The sequence below is a fragment of the Gorilla gorilla genome, chromosome 20, assembly GCF_029281585.2.
Source record: "Gorilla gorilla gorilla isolate KB3781 chromosome 20, NHGRI_mGorGor1-v2.1_pri, whole genome shotgun sequence".
NCBI classification, from domain to species: domain Eukaryota; kingdom Metazoa; phylum Chordata; class Mammalia; order Primates; family Hominidae; genus Gorilla; species Gorilla gorilla.
Window position 1 is genome coordinate 24,478,605 of NC_073244.2, and position 19,332 is coordinate 24,497,936.

Genomic DNA, 19,332 nt, shown 5'->3' on the forward strand with positions numbered 1-19,332 from the left:
TTGAGCCCACTGGGTCCTTTGTCTCTAGCCTTAGTAGCACTGGCCATGAAATGGGACTTTAGCCAACTGCAGGTGACCAAGAGCCAACCTTGCATCTCAGGCTGCTGGGCCCCTCTGAGCTCAGCCCCGGGGGCTTGTTGCAGGAAGTCCACTCACTTTTATTTATCCCCCCACCCCCACTGTATATGTAACTGTCTGAAACTCTCTGTTAACCCCATAAGGAAAAATGTGCTGGCTGGGCACCATGGCTTATGCCTGTAATCCCAGCACTTTGAGAGGCCGAGGTGGGAGGATCACTTGAGGTCAGGAGTTCGAGACCAGCCTGGGCAACATGGTGAAACCCCGTCTCTACTGAAAATACCAAAATCAGCCGTACATGGTGGCGTGTGCCTGTAATCCCAGCGTCTCAGGAGGCTGAGGCAAGAGAATCGCTTGAACCCGGGAGGCAGGGGTTGCAGTGAGCCGCGATCACACGACTGCACTCCAGCCTGGGTGACAGAGTGAGACCCCGTCTCAAAAAAAAACAAAACTCATTCAACTGTACTTTATTGGAATATAAGTTACACCTTAATACACTTGACTCAAAATTTATGTATTTAATATTTTATTTTGAGAAGGTGAGAAAAAAAAAAAGTAACATAAGAATAAAATCCAGGCCAGGAGTGGTGGTTCACGCCTGTAATCCCAGCACTTTGGGAGGTGGAAGGATCACTTGAGCCCAGGAGTTTGAGACCAGCCTGGGCAACGTAGGGAGACCCCCCATCTCTACAAAAAAAAATTTTTTTTAATTAACCAGATGTGGTGGTGGACACTCAGAATGTTACAGAATGGTTCTTGTGACTAGGCCTTTAGTCACAGCTACCTGAGAGGCTGAGATGGAAGGATCACTTGAGCCCAGAAAGCTGAGCCTGCAGTGAGCCGTGATGGTGCCGCTGCACTCCAGCCTGGGCAACGGAGTGAGACCGTCTCGAGAGAAAAAAAAAAAGAAGGCCGGGCGTGGTGGCTTACGCCTGTAATCCCAGCACTTTGGGAGGCCGAGGCAGGTGGATCACCTAAGGTCAGGAGTTTGAGACCAGCCTGGCCATCATGGTGAAACCCCATCTCTACTAAAAATACAAAAATTAGCCGGACATGGTGGTGGGCGCCTGTCCTACCAGCTACTTGGGAGGCTGAGGCAGGAGAATCGCTTGAACCCAGGAGGTGGAGTTTGCAGTGAGCCGAGATCACGCCATTGCACTCCAGCCTGGGTGACAGAGCGAAACTCTGTCTCAAAAAAGAAAAAGAAAAAGAAAAAAAAATTCAAATGCTTCATACAAAGTCTTCTGTTTTGGAAAACTCGTGTTATTAGTTCCAGCTCTGGAATGATGAAGAGTGGTCTCTTGCTACATACCCTAGCTATCCAGATGTATCTGTTCATGTTCTTTTTCTTGCTTCAAAATAAAACACATCTGTGTTTTAAGTTACAAGTATTAACTTGCTATATTCAAAGCATTCATGAAACATATGTGAGCATACCATTAAAGAAACACAGAAAAAAAGGAGAAAGCAGTCAATTTATTTATTTATTATGGAGACAGGGTCTCAGTCTGTCACCCAGGCTGGAGGGCAGTGGTGCAATCATGACTCACTGCAGCCTCGACTTCCTGTCCTCAAGCGATCCTCCCGCCTTAGCCTCCCAAAGTGCTGGGATTACAGGAATGAGCCACCACACCCAGCCTTAAAGCAGTCAGTTTAGAAGTGGAGATAGTATGGGTTACAGCCATACTGAATCAGGCACCATGGCTCCGGTTCCCTGCGGAATAGCTGTGGAACTATCAATCTGGATAAAACAGTCCTTTTTATTTATTTATTTTTTTTGGTAGAGATGGGATCTTGCTATGTTGCCCAGGCTGGTCTTTTTTTTTTTTTTTTTTTTTGAGATGGAGTCTCGCTCTGTCGCCCGGGCTGGAGTGCAGTGGCGTGATCTCGGCTCACTGCAAGCTCCGCCTCCCAGGTTCACGCCATTCTCCTGCCTCAGCCGCCCCAGCAGCTGGGACTACAGGTGCCCACCACCACGCCTGGCTAATTTTTTGTATTTTTAGTAGAGACGGGGTTTCACCATGGTCTCGATCTCCTGACCTTGTGATCCGCCCGCCTCAGCCTCCCAAAGTGCTGGGATTACAAGCGTGAGCCACTGCGCCTGGCTTGCCCAGGCTGGTCTTGAACTCATGGGCTCATGCAATCCTCCTGCCTCAGCCTCCCAAAGAGCTGGGATTACAGGTGTGAGCCATGGTGCCCATCAGTCTGAGACATACAGACGTGTGCCTCAGTTTCCTCACCTGTACAATGAGGTTCATCACCCCCTTGCACATGGGGTCATTGTGAGGACAGGGTGGGTTGGGCCTGGTGCAGTGGGCATTGTCAGAGCGGGAGAAGTAAGTCCCAGGTTGGATTTAGTGTCTTTTGTCTTCTCAGCTGCGTTCACTTGTTTTACGCTGGTGTGAGCCAACCTAAAGTCTCACTCTGACATCTTGTCATCATCCAAATGGCCAACTGCTAATCATCAAGCACTTCCCTGCCAGCGCGGCGAGGCAGCAGCAGTGATGTCCCAGGATCAGCCAGTTCCTGGTCACATCTCATTGCACACCTGCCCCTTTGAAATGTCCAGTCCTGGGGCTGCTTAGATTCTAGAACAATCTTGGGAGCGAGGAGCCCAGGCCAGGGTGGCATCCTGTGGTCTTGATCCCAATACCATGCTGTTCCAGGGTCACTTGGAAGCTGGACTCAGTATCCCAGTCGGGGAGCTGGTGGCTCAGGCAAAGGGACGCAGAGGAGCCCTGTTGCAGACTCAGCAATGTGGCCCTAAGGGAGCTGGGTGCAGCGCAGTGGCCCACGCCAGTCATCTCAGCACTTTAGGAGGCCAAGTGGGAGGATCACTTGAGCCCAGGAGTTTGAGACTAGCCTGGGCAACATGGCGAAACCTCGTTGCTACAAAAATACAAAATAGAGCCACGTGTCGTGGTTCACCCCTGTAATCCCAGCACTTTGGGAGGCTGAGGAGGGTGGATCGCCTGAGGTCAGGAGTTCGAGACCAGCCTGGCCAACATAGTGAAACCCCCCCTCTCTAATAAAAATACAAAATATTAGTTGGGCGTGGTGGTGGGTGCCTGTACTTTCAGCTACTTGGGAGGCTGAGGCAGGAGAATTGCTTGAACCCGGGAGGCGGAGGTTGCAGTGATCCGAGATCATGCCACTGCACTCCAGTCTGGGTGACAAAGCGAGACTCCGTCTCAAAAAAAAAAAAAAAATTAGCCAAGCATGGTGGCATGCACCTGTGATCCTAGCTACTCAGGAGGCTGAGGCAGGAGAATAGCTTGAACCTAGGAGGTGGAGGCTGCAGTGAGCCATGATTGCGCCACTGCACTCCAGCCTGGGAGACAGAGTGAGACCATGTCTTTAAAAAAAAAAAAATGCAGAAATAGCAGCTGTGAGAAAATATAGTAGAATCAGGAACGTAGTGAAGAAATCATCTGGTGCCATGGAAGTTCAGGACAGACCCCTGCATCAAGAAAGAGGAGACTGTGCCACTGCACTCCAGCCTGGGCGACAGAGTGAGACTCCATCTAAGTAAAAAAAAAAAAAGGCTGGGCACGGTGGCTCACGCCTGTAATCCCAGCACTCTGGGAGGCTGAGGTGGACGGATCACGAGGTCAGGAGATCGAGACCATCCTGGCTAACACGGTGAAACCCCGTCTCTACTAAAAATACAAAAAATTAGCCGGGCGTGGTGGCGGGCGCCTGTAGTCCCAGCTACTCGAGAGGCTGAGGCGGGAGAATGGCGTGAACCCAGGAGGCAGAGCTTGCAGTGAGCCGAGATTGTGCCACTGCACTCCAGTCTGGGCGACAGAGCAAGACTCTTCCTCAAAAGAAAAAAAAAAAAAAAAGAAAAGAAAGAGGAATAAAGAAATCAAAAAGTGTTTCCAACTCTGCAGGGAAACAGACACAAACTGTATTAAGAGAGATTAATGATGCAAGATGGATGTCCAGGACACACCTGCTGGGAGCCACAGTGGCTTAACTCCACTGTCTGTGGGGACTTGGAGGTCATGGCAAGCACAGCAGTGAAATTCCTGCACCAGGAGGGGGCCCAGGCCATGGATGAGGAGTTGTTTCATGAGTACCAGCATGGCCCAACTTACAGAGCTGTCTGGGCTCAGCTGTTCCACCATCATTGCCAAGGCATATCCTCCCATATCCATGTCCCAATCATCCATGGCCCAGGGAATAATGGAGAAGGTAGCCTGCTCTGTGCTTGACACCCCAAACATTTTGGTCACCAGCCAATCATCTTTGACCCCAAAAGACCCAACAAGCCACTCTACACTATGCTGGTGACCCACCGTCAGGAAAGGGGCATTCTTTTGCTTGGTGAAGTTCCCCCAGAGCCCACGCTGATCAATGAGCTTCATGGGCTGGGGGTGGATGCCATCTTTGGCTTCAGCTTCAAGGGCAATGTTTGAAAGCCATTCTGTAGCATTCTGAGTGTCCTGAATAGACTCACTGTGCCACTGCCAATGCTGACATTCCCTTGGGATGGGACATGGAGAAGGAAAACTCCGGAGGGATCCGGCCAGACCTGCTTCTCTGCTTCTCTCCCTGATAGCACCCAAAAAGTCTGAAACCTAGTTTACAGATTGCTACCACTACGTGTGGGGTTGTTGACTACCACCTGCTTGGGAAAAGAAGTACCAGCTAAAACCTGCGATTGTACCCTAACCCTGAGTATGTCTCACCATCTGCAGCGAGGGAAGGTGGATGGACATTCTTCCCAATAAAGACTTAGTGCTTCTGTCTCCCAGAAGGCACACACATGCATACACACACACACACACACACACACACACACACAATGCGGAGAGAGACTACTGAGGCTAAAGAGATGGTAGGCATACCATGTTCATGGACAGGAAGGCTGAGGTTCATAAAGATGCTGATTAACTCATTTAACAGTCCCAACCCACCAGAAGGAACCAATCTTGCAGATACCTTGATTTCAGACTTCTAGCTTCCAAAGCTGTGACAGAATACACATATTAAATTAATTTCCGCCTCTGTAGTTTCAACACAGTCCCAATGAAAGTCATGTCAGAGCTTTCCCTGGAACTCAATATGATAACCAAAACATTTAACTGGAGCAGCAGAGGGTTGCAAATAGTTGGGACATTACTGCAGAAGAACAGGGCAGTCCTACCTGACATACCAGATATTGGAACCACGACAAAGCCTGTAATTAAGTCAGCAAAATACTGGCACAGAAAGAAGCACATTGACCAATGGATTAGAATTAAATGCCCACAGACAGCCGTATGCAGGTCGGAATTTTGCTTCAAGAAGGAGAGAGTCTGTCCCAGCAGTGGGGAGGGGAGGCTATCCCATAAAAGGATCTGGGAAATGGGAGACCATGTTGAAAACAATATTGGTTATCTGCTTCACACAATATGCAAAACAAAACTCCACATGGGTTAAGGAGTTACACACAAAAATATAACAAAATTAACCTTTTTATTTTATTTTTTTAGACAGGGTCTTGCTTTGTCACCCAGGCTGGAGTATACTCCCTGCAGCCTCAAACTTACAGGCGCACATTACCACGCCTGACTATTCTTTTTAAATTTTTTTTGTAGAGACAGGGAGCAAGACCCTGTCTCTACAGGGTTGTTGCTAGCTATGTTGCACAGGCTAGTCTTGAACTCCCGGTCTCAAGTGATGCTCCTGCCTCAGCCTTCCAAAGTGCTGGGATTACAGGCATGAGCCACTGTGCCTGGCCCAAAAGAAAGCTTTAATGTCTTGGTGGTAAATATAGGTGAACTTGAGGGCAAGGCTTGGTGGCTCATGCCTGCAATCCCAACATTTTGAGAGGCCAAGAGGGGAGGATCAATTGAGCCTAGGAGTTTGAGACCAGCCTGGGCAACATAGGGAGACTCCATCTCTACAAAATAAAATTTAAAAATTAGCTGAGTGTGGTGGTGCATCCTGTAGTCCCAGCTACTAGAGAGGGTAAGGTGAGAGGACTGCTTGAGCTTGGAAGGTTGAGGCTGCAGTCACCCATGGTCACACCACTCTACTCCAGGCTGGGCAACAAAGTGAGACCCTGTCTCATAGAAAAAAAAAAGAGAGAGAGAGAGAAAAGAAAATATTGGCGAACTTGGGGTAAGAAAAGACTTTCCACATAAGAGCCAATGGGCATTGTCTATATAAAGAAAAGATTGGTTAATTTGCATATATTAAGGGTAGGACTTTGTATTCATCAAAAGGCACATTGAAGGAGGTGAAAAGACAAGTTACCAGCCAGCCACAGTGGTCCACATATGTAATCTCAGAGCTTTGGGAGGCTGAGGCTGGAGGAATGCTTGAGCCCAGGAGTTCTAGACCAGCCTGGGCAACATAGGGAGATCCCATCTCTATACATTAAAAAATTAGCTGGAGATGGAAGTGTGTACCTGTAGTCTCAGCTACTCAGGAGGCTGAGGCAGGAGAATTGCTTGAGCACAGGAGTTTGAGGCCACAGTGAGCTATGATCATGCCACTACACTCCAGCCTGGGCCACAGAGTGAGACCCTGTCTCCAAAAAAAAAAAAGGCCAGGTGCAGTGGCTTACACCTCTAATCCCAGTACTTTAGGAGGCCGAGGCAGGCAGATCTCTTGAGTTCAGTAGTTCAAGACCAGCCTGGCCAACATGGTGAAACCCCGTCTCTACTAAAAATACAAAATTTAGCTGGGTGTGGTGGCGGGCACCTGTAATCCCAGCTACTCAGGAGGCTGAAGCAGGAGAATCTCTTGAATCTGGGAGGCGGAGGTTGCAGTGAGCCAAGATCGCGCCACTGCACTCCAGCCAGACCACAGAGGGAGTTTTCACCTCAAAACAAAACAAAAAGACTAGTTACAAATTAGGGGAAGATATTTGCAATATACTCAACAGATGGAGGAATACTATCAAACCTACATAAATAATTCCTATAATGCCATCCAGGCATGGTGGCTCACGTCTGTAATCCCAGCACTTTGGGAGGCTGAGGTGGGTGAATCACCTGAGGTCAGGAGTTCGGGACCAGCCTGGCCGACATGGTCAGACCCCATCTCTACTAAAAATACAAAAATTAGCCAGGCATGATGGCAGGCACCTGTAATCCCAACTACTCAGGTGGCTGAGGCAGGAGAATCACTTGAACCCGGGAAGCGGAGATTGCAGTAAGCTGAGATCATGCCACTGCACTCCAGCCTGGGTGACAGAGTGAGACTCAGTCTCAAAACAAAACAAAAAGACAAGTTACAAATTAGGGGAAGATATTTGCAATATACTCAATGGATGGAGGAATACTATCAAACATATATAAAGAATTCCTATAATGAACACCACAAAGAACACAGAGTAGGAATTCACGAAGGAGGAAGCACAAGTGGCAAAGAGATGATCAACATTTACTGGGGATCAGGAAGATGCAAATTAAAACACCAGGTAGATGCCATTTGATTGGCAAAAGCTACAAAATCCACCAATACCAAGTGTTTCCCAAGATGTATTCATGAGAAACTCACAAATGGCTGTGGGAGGGTGCATGGTGCTGACACTTGGGAAAAACCTCTGGAGTTTCCAAGTGTCTCTGAGTCCACAACCCACATGCTCCAGAAATCCCCAAAGAGAAATACACACCTTCCTGCTCCTGGCCAGAGTGCCGGAGGTAAGCACTACCCTCTCAGACCTGGAGGACCTGCAGGAAGACAGGTGAGTTTTTACTTGGGGTTGGAGAGGGGGCTGTGTAAGTTTCCTGGGGCTAATGTAACAAATTTGTACAACCTGGGGGGCTCCAGACAACAGAAATTTATTCTCTCCCAGTTTTGGAGAGAAGTCTGAAATCAAGATAATTGCCTGGGTTGATTCTTTCCAGTGGTTTGAGATGTTTAAATGAGCTAATACCTGGTACACACTAAACACTTAGTACATGCTCACTGGGAGAATAATAAAATGCAGGAATACAGCAAAGCATAAAATAAGCATTGATTGTTGATTGGATGAGTGATTAAGACTAAGTGAAGGGCCAGGCGCTGTGGCTGATGCCTATAATCCCAGCACTTTTGGAGGCCAAGGAGAGCGGTTCAGCTGAGGTCAGGGGTTCAAGACCAGCCTGGCCAACATGGCAAAACCCCATCTCTACCAAAAATACAAAAATTAGCTGGGCGTAGTGGCACATGCCTGTAATCCCAGCTACTCAGGAGGCTGAGGCAGGAGAATTGTTTGAACCCTGGGAGGCGGAGGTTGCAGTGAGCCGAGATCACGCTACTGCACTCCAGCCTGGGTGATGGAGTGAGACTGTTTCAAAAAAAATAAAATAAAATAAAAAATAAGTGGAGGCTGGGCGCAGTGGTTCATGTCTGTAATCCTGGCACTTTGGGAGGCTGAGGCAGGCGGATCACTTGAAGTCAGGAGTTTGAGACCAGCCTGGGCAACATGGTGAAACCCTGTCTCTACTAAAAATACAAAAATTAGCCAAGCGCGGTGGTGTGTGCCTGTAGTCCTAGCTACTTTGGAGGCTGAGGCTGCAGTGAGTTTGAACCTGGGAGGCAGAGGTTGCAGTGAGCTGAGATCGCGCCACTGTACTCCAGCCTGAGCGACAGAGCAAGACTCTTCTCAAAAAAAAAAAAAAAAAAAAAAGACTAAGTGGAGATGAGGGTTCAGTGCACCTCCATCTCCTGGCCCTGCTGCCCACGAGCCAGACCCTGAGCTGACAGATTGGTGCCTATTTCCTCTTATGGATTGATACGGGGCTCTTACCTCTGGGTTTGCTCAGCCCAGCAGCAGGCAGTCAGAGCCAGAAGTTGTTTGCAAACCGAAACCGGTCTGCGGCTTGGGCCACCTACTTGTGAAACCAGCTGTCGCTGTTTCCTCCCTGTGAGAAAGTCCCCCAGTAAAGCTGCGCGGGGGAGGAGAAGGAGGGTGGAGGAGGGCCGAGTAGCTTCCTGGGAGACCTTGGGGTGTGGCGGCGCTGCTCTGGACTTTGGTTTGCCCATCTGCAACTGGGCACCATGGGGAAAGGGGATTGCAGGCTCCTGGCTGGGGAGTTTGGATTTGGGGATGCTGGACAAGTGACTTCACCTCTCTGAGCCTCAGTTTCCTTATCTGTGAACTAGTGAGAAACACATGGCCACCAGAGCTGCTGCAAAGGGGCATGTCCCTCTCTTCATTCAGGCCTTGGCCCCAAATGTCGCCTATTCCAGGAAGCCCTCCAGGACTGCCTAATCAGGAAACACCCTCCCTCTGCTGCATCTGGTCATGTATTCTACTTTATTCATCACACTTTTCAACACCTGATTCCACATTACAGATTCATCGCTTCAGGTGCATAATGTCCTCTGGGTCCCACCTTTGTCCCCAGACCATGAGTCCTACAAGGGCAAGATTGCTCTCAGTTGTCCCTGGCTGTGTCCCCAGACCACAGCCCAGGGCCTAAAGCACAGCAGGCATCTGGGGAAACATTTCTTTTTATCAGCATATGATTATTATCTGTGAGCACACTCATTAAGCCCCGGCTGTGTACAGGAGCCAGCGACACCACCATCAATGAGATACAAATTCTTTTTTTTTTTTCTTTCTTTCTTTTTTTTTTTTAGACGGAGTCTCATTCTGTTGCCCAGGCTGGAGTGCAGCGTGGCACAATCTCAGCTCACTGCAAACTCCACCTCCCAGGCTCAAGTGATTCTCCTGCCTCAGCCTCCCAAGTAGCTGGGATTGGTAGCTGGGACTACAGGCTCCCACCACCACACAGTTAATTTTTGTATTTTCAGCAGAGATGAGATTTCACCATGTTGGCCAGGCTGGTCTTGAACTCCTGACCTCAAGTGATTCGCTCACCTCAGCCTCCCAAAGTGCTGGGATTACAGGCATGAGTCACCGCGCCTGGCAGAGATACAAATTCCTGATGGCAGAGGAGGGAGAGAGAGTGTGGGTGACGATGATATTTGAACTGAGACCCAAAGGAGGCAGGGGAGACATATGGGCGTCTCTGGGAAGATGGTCCCCGGGAAAGCACAGCCTTTAGACAGGCCCCGAGGCAGGAGCCTGTCTGACTCACTGGAGGAGCTTGGAGGAGGCTGAGGTGGCCTAAGTCGATTAAGCAGGGTGGGGAGGGAAGAGGCGATGGTGCCGTGAGACCAAGCAGGGCCTTGAGGTCTTGGGGGAGAACTTTGGCTTTTACTCTGAGGAAGGTGGGAGCCACAGAGGCTTCTAGACAGAAGAAGGACAAGCCGGACTCAGGATACCAGGGTGGGGGTATCTGTGGGGGATAAAGGGAGAAGCGAGGAGACCACAGAGGGGTGCCACTGCTGGTCCTAAGGAGCAATGATAGTCTGGACCAGGGAGAAGGGACCTTCATGAGAAGGGATCGGATGTGGGAGCAATTTTGATGGTGGATGGGTGGAGGAAGGAGATTCAGGGGCGCCAGTGTGAGCCCATCTCACAAGGGAGGAAACTGAGACTCTGGGGACAGAGGGATCTCAGTAAAGGAGAAACTGGAAGAAACCGGTGGAACGTTCAGAGGTGACTAGGGTCCAGGAGGGAGCCCCCGCACCTCCCTGAGTCACAGAGATTGCCAGCTTCCTCCTGAAGCAACCTGACCTTCCATCTCTCTCTTTGTTTTGTTTGTTTGTTTGTTTGTTTGTTTTGAGACAGAGTCTCACTCTGTCACCCAGGCTGGGGTGCAGTGGCACGATCCCTGCTCACTGCAACCTCCACCTCCCATGTTCAAGCAATTCTACTGCTTCAGCCTCCAAAGTAGCTGGGATTACAGAAGCACACCACCACACCCGGCTAATTTTTGTATTTTTAGTAGAGACGGGGTTTCGCCATGTTGGCCAGGCTGATCTTGAACCCCTGACCTCAAGTGATCTGCCTGTCTTGGCCTCCCAAAGTGCTGGGATTACAGGCGTGAGCCACCGCACCCGGCCACTCTTTGATTTTATCTCTATAATTTCCATCCCTGTCAGAGGGAAGAGGCTCCACCACCTACAGACACCGATAGGCCTGACTCAGCTTCCCACAGATTCATTTACTAACCCCAAACCCCAAGACATGGTTACCGACACTGTTTTACAGATGGGGAAACTGAGGCTCATATAGGCGAAGTGGTTTTCCAGGTTGACTAATGGCAGAGGCAGGATTAGAACCCCGAGCCTTGGCTCTAGACCCCTGCTCTTGAGATGGCACTCTGCTGGGGGTCATCAAACATTTCACCCCGAGATGCATTATTCCTTTCCCAGCTTCTGAGAACTTGGGCTTGGGTGGGAGCCCCCTGCAACGTGCTAAAAACCCAGGTTTAGGCATTTTTTTAATTTAAAAAAATATTTACTTATCATCCAGGCACGGTGGCTTACGCCTGTAATCCCAGCACTTTGGGAGGCTGAGGTGGGCAGATCATTTGAGGTCAGGAGTTCAAGACCAGTCTGGACAACATGGCGAAACCTCGTCTCTACTAAAAATACAAAAATTAGCCAGGTGTGGTGGCGCATGCCTGTAATCTCAGCTACTACAGAGGCTGAGGCAGGAGAAATCGCTTGAACCCAGGAGGCAGAGGTTACGGTGAGCCGAGATCCTGCCACTGCACTCCAGCCTGGGCAACAGAGCAAGACTTCATCACAAACAAATGAACAAACAAAACTTATTTATTTATTTTCTAGAAACAGGGTCTCGCTCTATCACCCAGGCTGGAGTACATTGGCATGATCATAGCTCATTGCAGCCTCAAACTCCTGGACTCAAGCGATCCTCCCACCTCAGCCTCCCTGAGTAGCTGGGACTACAGGCACCTGCCACCATGCCCAGCTACATTTTTTCAATTTTTTGAAGAGACAGGATCTTACTACATTGCCCAGGCTAGTCTCGAACTCCTGGGCTCAAGCAATCCTACAGCCTCAGCCTCCCAAACTGCTGGGATTACAGCCTTGAGCCACCAACCTTGGCCAGATTTAGATTTGTATGGCCTTATGTTTCTGAGTTTGTAACATTATATACGATTCATTTGTTCATTCATGTTCATTCATTCCTGGCCACCTCCAGGTGCCTGCCTTATTTAGGGTAATGCTCGAGGCCCCAGCTTGGGAAGGTCCAGGCTGGATAGAGTTATTCTTATTCCCATAGGGTCAAGGCTAGGCTGGAGGGAGGTACCCAGGGCTGGGGGTCCCCAGCGATCCAGGAAGTGAGGGGCTTGCTGAAGAAGGGAACCTCATGCCAAAGGCCTGAGTCCCTTCCTCCTCATGCCCACCACCCCCATGATGAAAGCCAGAGAGGATGAGGGCAATGTGGGGCTTCCAGACCCCAAATCTGATCCTGGTGCCTGGTATGGAACCCCAGAGCCTGCCACCGTGTCTCTAGTGATCCTTGAAAAGTTCCAGCATATTTTAGGAGTACTCAACACCAACATCGATGGGTGGCGGAAAATAGCCTTTGCTATCACTGCCATTAAAGGTGTGGATGGAAGATACGCTTATGTGGTGTTGAGGAAAGCAGACATTGACCTCACCAAGAGGGCGGGAGACTCACGGAGGATGAGATGGAATGAGTGATCACCATTGTGCAGAATCCACAGCAGTACAAGATCCCAGACTGGCTCTTGAACAGACAGAAGGATGTAAAGGATGGAAAATATAGCCCGGTCCTAGCCAATGGTCTGGACAACAAGCTCCGTGAAGACCTGGAGCAACCAAAGAAGATTCCAGCCCATAGAGGGATGCACCACTTCTGGGGCCTTCGTGTCTGAGGCCAGCACACCGAGACCATTGGCCGCCATGGCCGTACCCGTACCGTGGGTGTGACCAAGAAGAAATAAGTCTGTAGGCCTTATCTGTTAATAAATAGTTTATGGCCGGGCGCGGTGGCTCACGCCTGTAATCCCAGCACTTTGGGAGGCCGAGGTGGGCGGATCATGAGGTCAGGAGATTGAGACCATCCTGCTAACACAATGAAACCCTGTCTCTACTAAAAATACAAATAATTAGCCAGGAGTGGTGGCACACGCCTGTAGACCCAGCTACTCTGGAGGCTGAGGCAGGAGAATCTCTTGAACCCGGAAGGCAGACGTTGCAGTGAGCTGAGATCGTGCCACTGCACTCCAGCCTGGGCGAAAGAGCAAGACTCCGTCTCAAAAAAACAAATAGTTTATATACCAAAAAAAAAAAGGAAGAGAAAAAAACCCTGAGCCCAAAGCCTAGCCCTAAACGTCACCTCTGGTCCCCATTCCCGGCTTGCACCGGGCAGCAGCCAACACCATGGGGACGTGGCCTGGGCTTCCCGCCAGACTGCCTGCTGGAAAACCAGCTCTGGGAGGTGGGGGTGTCACCGTCCAGTATGTGAGGGTGGAACCTTCTGGGCTGACCATTTATGGGACAGGCCCCTAGAATGGGAGGCCCAGGACAGCCGGAGAGCCACAGAGCCCAGCAGCTGGACCAGGGTGACCATGATGCCACTGGGACTGGGACACCTGCACGAGACTCTTCAGGAATAAGCCCCTATTTCCCCACCTAAAAATGGAAGTGGGGCTGGGCACAGGGGCTCACGCCTGTAATCCCAGCACTTTGGGAGGCCGAGGCGGGTGGATCACTTGAGGTCAGGAGTTCGAGACCAGCCTGACCAACATGGTGAAACCCCGTGTCTACAAAAACACAAAAATTAGCCAGGCATCATGGTGGGGGGCCTGTAATCCCAGCTACTCAGGAAGCTGAGGGAGGAGAATCACTTGAACTGGGAAACAGTGGTTGCAGTGAGCAGAGATTGTGCCCCTGCCCTCCAGCCTGGGCCACAGAGCGAGACTCTGCCTCCAAAAATAAAAAAAGAGACAAATAAACAGAGAAACAAGGAGAGACAGAGGCAGTGAGAGACAGAGACACAGAGAGATACACAGGGAGACACAGAGACAGGTGAAACAGAGACAGAGAGACATGAGACAGAAACACACAGAGAGACAGACACAGAGAAACAGGGAAAGAGAGAAAGGGAGACACAGGGAGACAGAGGTAGAGAGACAGAGACAGAGACAAAAGTGAGACAGAGAGATGAGACAAAGAGACAGAGAGAGAGACAGGGAGAGAGATGAGAAATGAGACAGACAAAGAGAAAGATGACACAAATATTTTGGGAGGCTGAGGGGGGAGGATTGCTGGAGGCCAAGAATTAGAGACCAGCCTGGGCAGCATAATGAGACCCTTATCTCTACAAAAAGAAAAAGAAAAAAAAAAGATGGCACAGAAAAAGACAAGGAGAGAGACAGAGAGACAAGACACAAAGATAGAGAGAGAAGGGCACAGGGAGAAAGAGACAAAGAGAGGCAAGACAAGCCAGGTGCGGTAGCTCACTCCTGTAATCCCAGCACTTTGGGAGACCGAGGAGGGCGGATTATCTGAGGCCAGGAGTTCAAGATCAGCCTGACCAACATGGTGAAACCCCGTCTCTACTAAAAATACAAAAATTAGCATAGTAGGGTGGCGCACGCCTGTGATCTCAGCTACTCGGGAGGTTGAGGCAGGAGAATCTCTTGAACCTGGGAGGTGGAGGTTGCAGTGAGCCAAGATCACACCATTGCACTCCAGCCTGGGCAATAGAGTGAGACTCTGTCTCAAAAAATAAAATTAAATTAAATTAAAAAAAATAAAAGCAAGTCAGAGAAATAGAGACAGACAGAGACAGGAAGAGATGAGAAATGAGAGATAGGGAGAGACAGGGAGGGAGGAAGGAAATAGGAAGCTGGGGGTGGGGCCAGGACACAGTGGCTCATGCTTGTAATCCCAGCACTTTGGGAGGCTGAGATGGGAGGACTGCTTGAGGCCAGGAATCTGAGACCAGCCTGAGCAGCAGAGTGAGTGCTCTTTCTACAAAAAATACAAAAATTAGCTGGGCTTGGTGGCACACACCTGCGGTCTCAGCTACTTGGGAGGCTGAGGTGGGAGGATTGTTTGAGCCCAGGAGGCTGCAGTGAGCTATGATCACACCACTGCACTCCAGCCTGGGTGACAGACAGAGACAGTGTCTCAAAATAAAACAAAATGAAAATTAGCCAGGCATGGTGGCGGGCACTTGTAATCCCAGCAACTCGGAAGGCTGAGGCAGGAGAATCGCTCGAACCTGGGAGGTGGAGATTGCAGTGAGCCGAGATCGCACCAGCCTGGGAAAGGAGAGCAAAACTCCGTCTCAGAATAATAATAAAATAAAATAAAGATCACTCCTGTTTAGTTGGTTAAGAAGAAAAAAAAAAAAAAGAGGTTAGGGGTACAAGACCAGCCACTGGGAGAAGAGGGCCCTCCTACCCGGCCAGAGGAGCCCCTGCCTGGAGCTCCTGATCCCAACACATAAGGTTTAATATTATTAAACGTGATGACATCTTGGAGGGTTGGGCACCTCGTTCACCTAGCTCCTTCTCACCTCTCATAGGCCTCCCCGGGGGGTTAACTACCCCATTGCACCGATGGGGAAACTGAGGCTCGGAGAAGCCCTGGCTGCACAGGCAGTTGGAAGCAGAGCCAGGACTCGGCTGGATCCTTGAGACGTTTGTCGACTGACTGTGTGACCCTTGGCCCCTCCAGTCTCCAACCCGGAGGAGAAACCCGCCCCTCCTCCCGTCCCCCACCCCCAGCCCGCCCGGCGGGTGTTGTTTTTTTTTCCCTCCTCCTGGGTATTTTGGTTTCGGCAGGAACCGCACCGGGGAGCAGGCGGTTCCCGCTGGCAGGGTCAGCCCAGGGCGGGGACGGGAGCCAGGAGCAGCTCCAGGCCAGGGAAGGTGGGGAGGACTCGGGGAGGAAGACTGGCCGTGGCCCCGACGACTGGGACCAGGCAGGTCGCGTCCCCATCCCAATCTTCCGGTGCCTCAGTTTCCCCACCTGGAAAGCGGGGCTCTGCGTGATCGCGGCACAGCCCGTGGAGGCGCGTCGCGCATGGGGCCGGGCGGGGTTTCCACGTCTCCGCCAAGGTTCTGTCCGCTCAGTTATTAAACATTGATGGATCGGGGACGGAGCCAGAGGCCAGTGCCCCAAACCGGGGCGGGAGGTGGGGAGGGGAGGAGGGGGGAGGGACAGGCCAGAGGTGGGGGCTGGGGGCGGGGAGGATGGGGAGAGGTGCCCGCAAGAGGGGTTTATCAAGATCAGGAGGATTCTTAGGTAGCACACCCAAAGCACAAGCCAGCAAAGGAAAATAGATCAACCCGACTCCACACAATGCAAGACTTTTCTTCTGCAAAGGCCACTATTAAGAGAGGCCTGGCACAGTGGCTCACACCTGTAATCCCAGCACTTTGGGAGGTTGAGGCAGGAGGATCGCTTGAGTCCAGGAGTTCAGGATCAGTCTGGACAACATAGTGAGATGAGACCTTGTCTATACAAAAAATATTTAAAAATTAGCCAGGTGTGGTGGTGTGTGCTTGTATAGTCCCAGCTACTGGGGAGGCTGAGGTGGGAGGATCGCTTGAACCCAGGAGTTTGAGGCTGCAGTGAGCTATGATCGCGTCGCTGCACTCCAGCCTGGGCAATAGGGGGAGACTCTATCTCAAAAAAAAAAAAAAAAAAAAAAGGAAAAAATGACAACCCACAGAATGGGAGAATATATGTGCAAATTTTGTATCTGATAAGGGTCAAAAAGATAAATAATCCAGCCAGACATGGTGGCTCACGCCTGTAATCCCAGCACTTTGGAAGGCTGAAGCGGGCAGATCACTCAAGGTCAGGAGTTCAAGACCAGCCTGGCCAACATGGTGAAACACAGTTTCTACTAAAAATACAAAAATCATCCGGTCATGGTGGCTAACGCCTATAATCCCAGCTACTTGGGAGGCTGAGGCAGGAGAATCGCTTGAATCTGGGAGACAGAGATTGTGGTGAGTCAAGATAACGCCACTGTACTCCAGCCTTGGCAACAGAACATCAAAAAGAAGAAGGAGGAGGAGGAGGAGGAGGAGGAGAAGGAGAAGGATAAGAAGAAAAAGGAGGCCAGGCGCAGTGGCTCACGTCTGTAATCCCAACACTTTGGGAGGCTGAGGTGGGAGGGTTACTTGAGCTCAGGAGTTCCAGAACAGCCTGGCCAACATGGTGAAACTCTGTCTCTAGTAAACATACAAAAATTAGCCGGGCATGGTGGCAAGAGCCTGTAATCCCAGCTACTTGGGAAGCTGAAGCATGAGGATAATCGCTTGAACCCGGGAGGCAGAGGTTGCAGTGATCCGAGATCACGCCACTGCACTGCAGCCTGGGTGACAGAGTGAGATCCTGTCTCAAAAAGAAAAAAAAAAGAAAAGAAAAAGGAAAATAGCAAGTGTTGATGAGGATGTGGAGAAATTTGAACCCCCATGCCTTGCTGGAGGGAATGTGAAATGGTACAGCTGACGTGGAAAATTTTGGCAGATCTTCCAGAAGTTAAACACAGAATTACCATATGACTCTGTGATTCCACTCCTAGATGTATACGGAGAAAACTGAAAACAGGTGTTTACGCCAAAACTTGTACACAAACTCTCAGAGCTGCGCTATCCACAATAGCCAGAAAATGGAAACCACCCAAATGTCCATTGATGGCTGAGTGGATAAATAAATAGTGACACATCCGCACAATGGAATGTTATTCAGCCATCAAAAAGAACGAAACCCTGACACACACTATAACGAGGATGCGTTTCAAAAGCATCTGAGTTTCTTTCACAAAAGAACAGACAGAAAGGCCACATATTGTATGATTTCATTGATATGAAATGCCCAGAACAGGCAAATCCATAAAGACAGGAAGCAGATTAGTGGCTGCCAGGGGCTGGGGGAGGGGAACGGGGAGTGGCTACTGATGGCACAAGGTTTTCTTTTTGGGGAGATGAAAATATTCTAGAATTAGGTATGAGTGATGGCTGCACAACCTTGTGATTATACAAAAACCACTGAATTGTACTTTTTTTTTTTTTTTTTGAGACAGGGTCTCACTCTGTCACTCAGGCTGGAGTGCAGTGGTGCAATTACGGTTCACTGCAGCCTCAACCTCTTGGGCTCAAGTGATCCTCCTGCCTCAGCTTCTCAAAATGCTGGGATTGCAGGCATGAGCCACCACGCTCAGTGTCAACTGTACACTTTAAGAGGGTGAATTGTATGGTGTGTGAATGTATCTTAAAAAAGGAGGAATGGCCGGGCGCAGTGACTCACGCCTGTAATCCCATCACTTTGGGAGGCCAAGGTGGGCAGATCGCCTGAGGTCAGGAGTTTGAGACCAGCCTGGCCAACATGGTGAAAGTCTGTCCCTAGCAAAAATACAAAAATTAGCCATGCATGCTTGGTGGTGGGTGCCTGCAGTCCCAGCTACTCCAGAGGCTGAGGCAGAAGAATTGCTTGAACCCAGGAGGTGGGGTTGCAGTGAGCCGAGATCACGCCACTGCACTCCAGCCTCCTGGGCGACAGATTGAGATTCCATCTAAAAAAAAAAAAAAAAAAAGAGGAATAAGGCTGGGGCTCAGTGGCTTGTGCCTGTAATCTCAACAGTTTGGGAGGCTGAGACAGGAGGATTGCTTGAGCCCAGGAGTTCAAGATTGGTCTGGACAACATAGCAAGACTCTGTTTCTACTTTAAATTTTTTTTTTAAAAGAAAGAAATGAGTTAAAAAAGAGAGAGAGAGAAATGGGCAGAGGGCAGAGTTGGAAGAAGGGCCTTCCTGGGCAGAGGGCCTGGCATCTGGGGCACAGATAATAAAGTATCAGGGGCCAGGCCAGGGGCTACCCTGAGTCCAGGGGTCATCTCCTGCAGCTCATGGTTCCCAGAAACCTGACACCTCAGTCCCATCCTGGCTGAAGGGCAGAGGCAGAGACAACATCTGTTTCTGACCAAACCCAGAGGCTACTGGAGAGATAGAGAAGGAAGGTACCTGGGAAGGTAAACTGAGGCAGCCTATCTCCCTGATGGAGACACGCTTCCCACCCAATAGGTGGGATCCATGGAGAAGGGAAAAGATGGATCAGGAAAGACAGAGACAGAGGAGGGGAGGTGGGAAGAGGGGCAGGGGCTCTGGAGAGGCTTCCTGACCACATCCATTTTATGGACCAGAAAACTGAGGCCCACAAGATGAATCACTTACTCCCAGCTGAACTGCAGCCAGAATAAACTCTGAACCTCTCACCAGTCAGGACCTGACTCTCCAGCTCCAGGACCCCACAACCCAAGAATAAAACCCTAGCCCACCGGGCGCGGTGGCTCACGCCTGTAATCCCAGCACTTTGGGAGGCCGAGGCAGGTGGATCACGAGGTCAGGAGATCGAGACCATCCTGGCCAACATGGTGAAACACCGTCTCTACTAAAAA

General features: G+C 50.2%; 1 pseudogene; it reads left to right on the plus strand.

Annotated features, from left to right (window-relative positions):
* Positions 1-12,300: 12,300 nt before the first annotated feature.
* Positions 12,301-12,854, plus strand: LOC101134577 (small ribosomal subunit protein uS13-like; annotated as a pseudogene).
* The last annotated feature ends 6,478 nt before the right edge of the window (positions 12,855-19,332 follow it).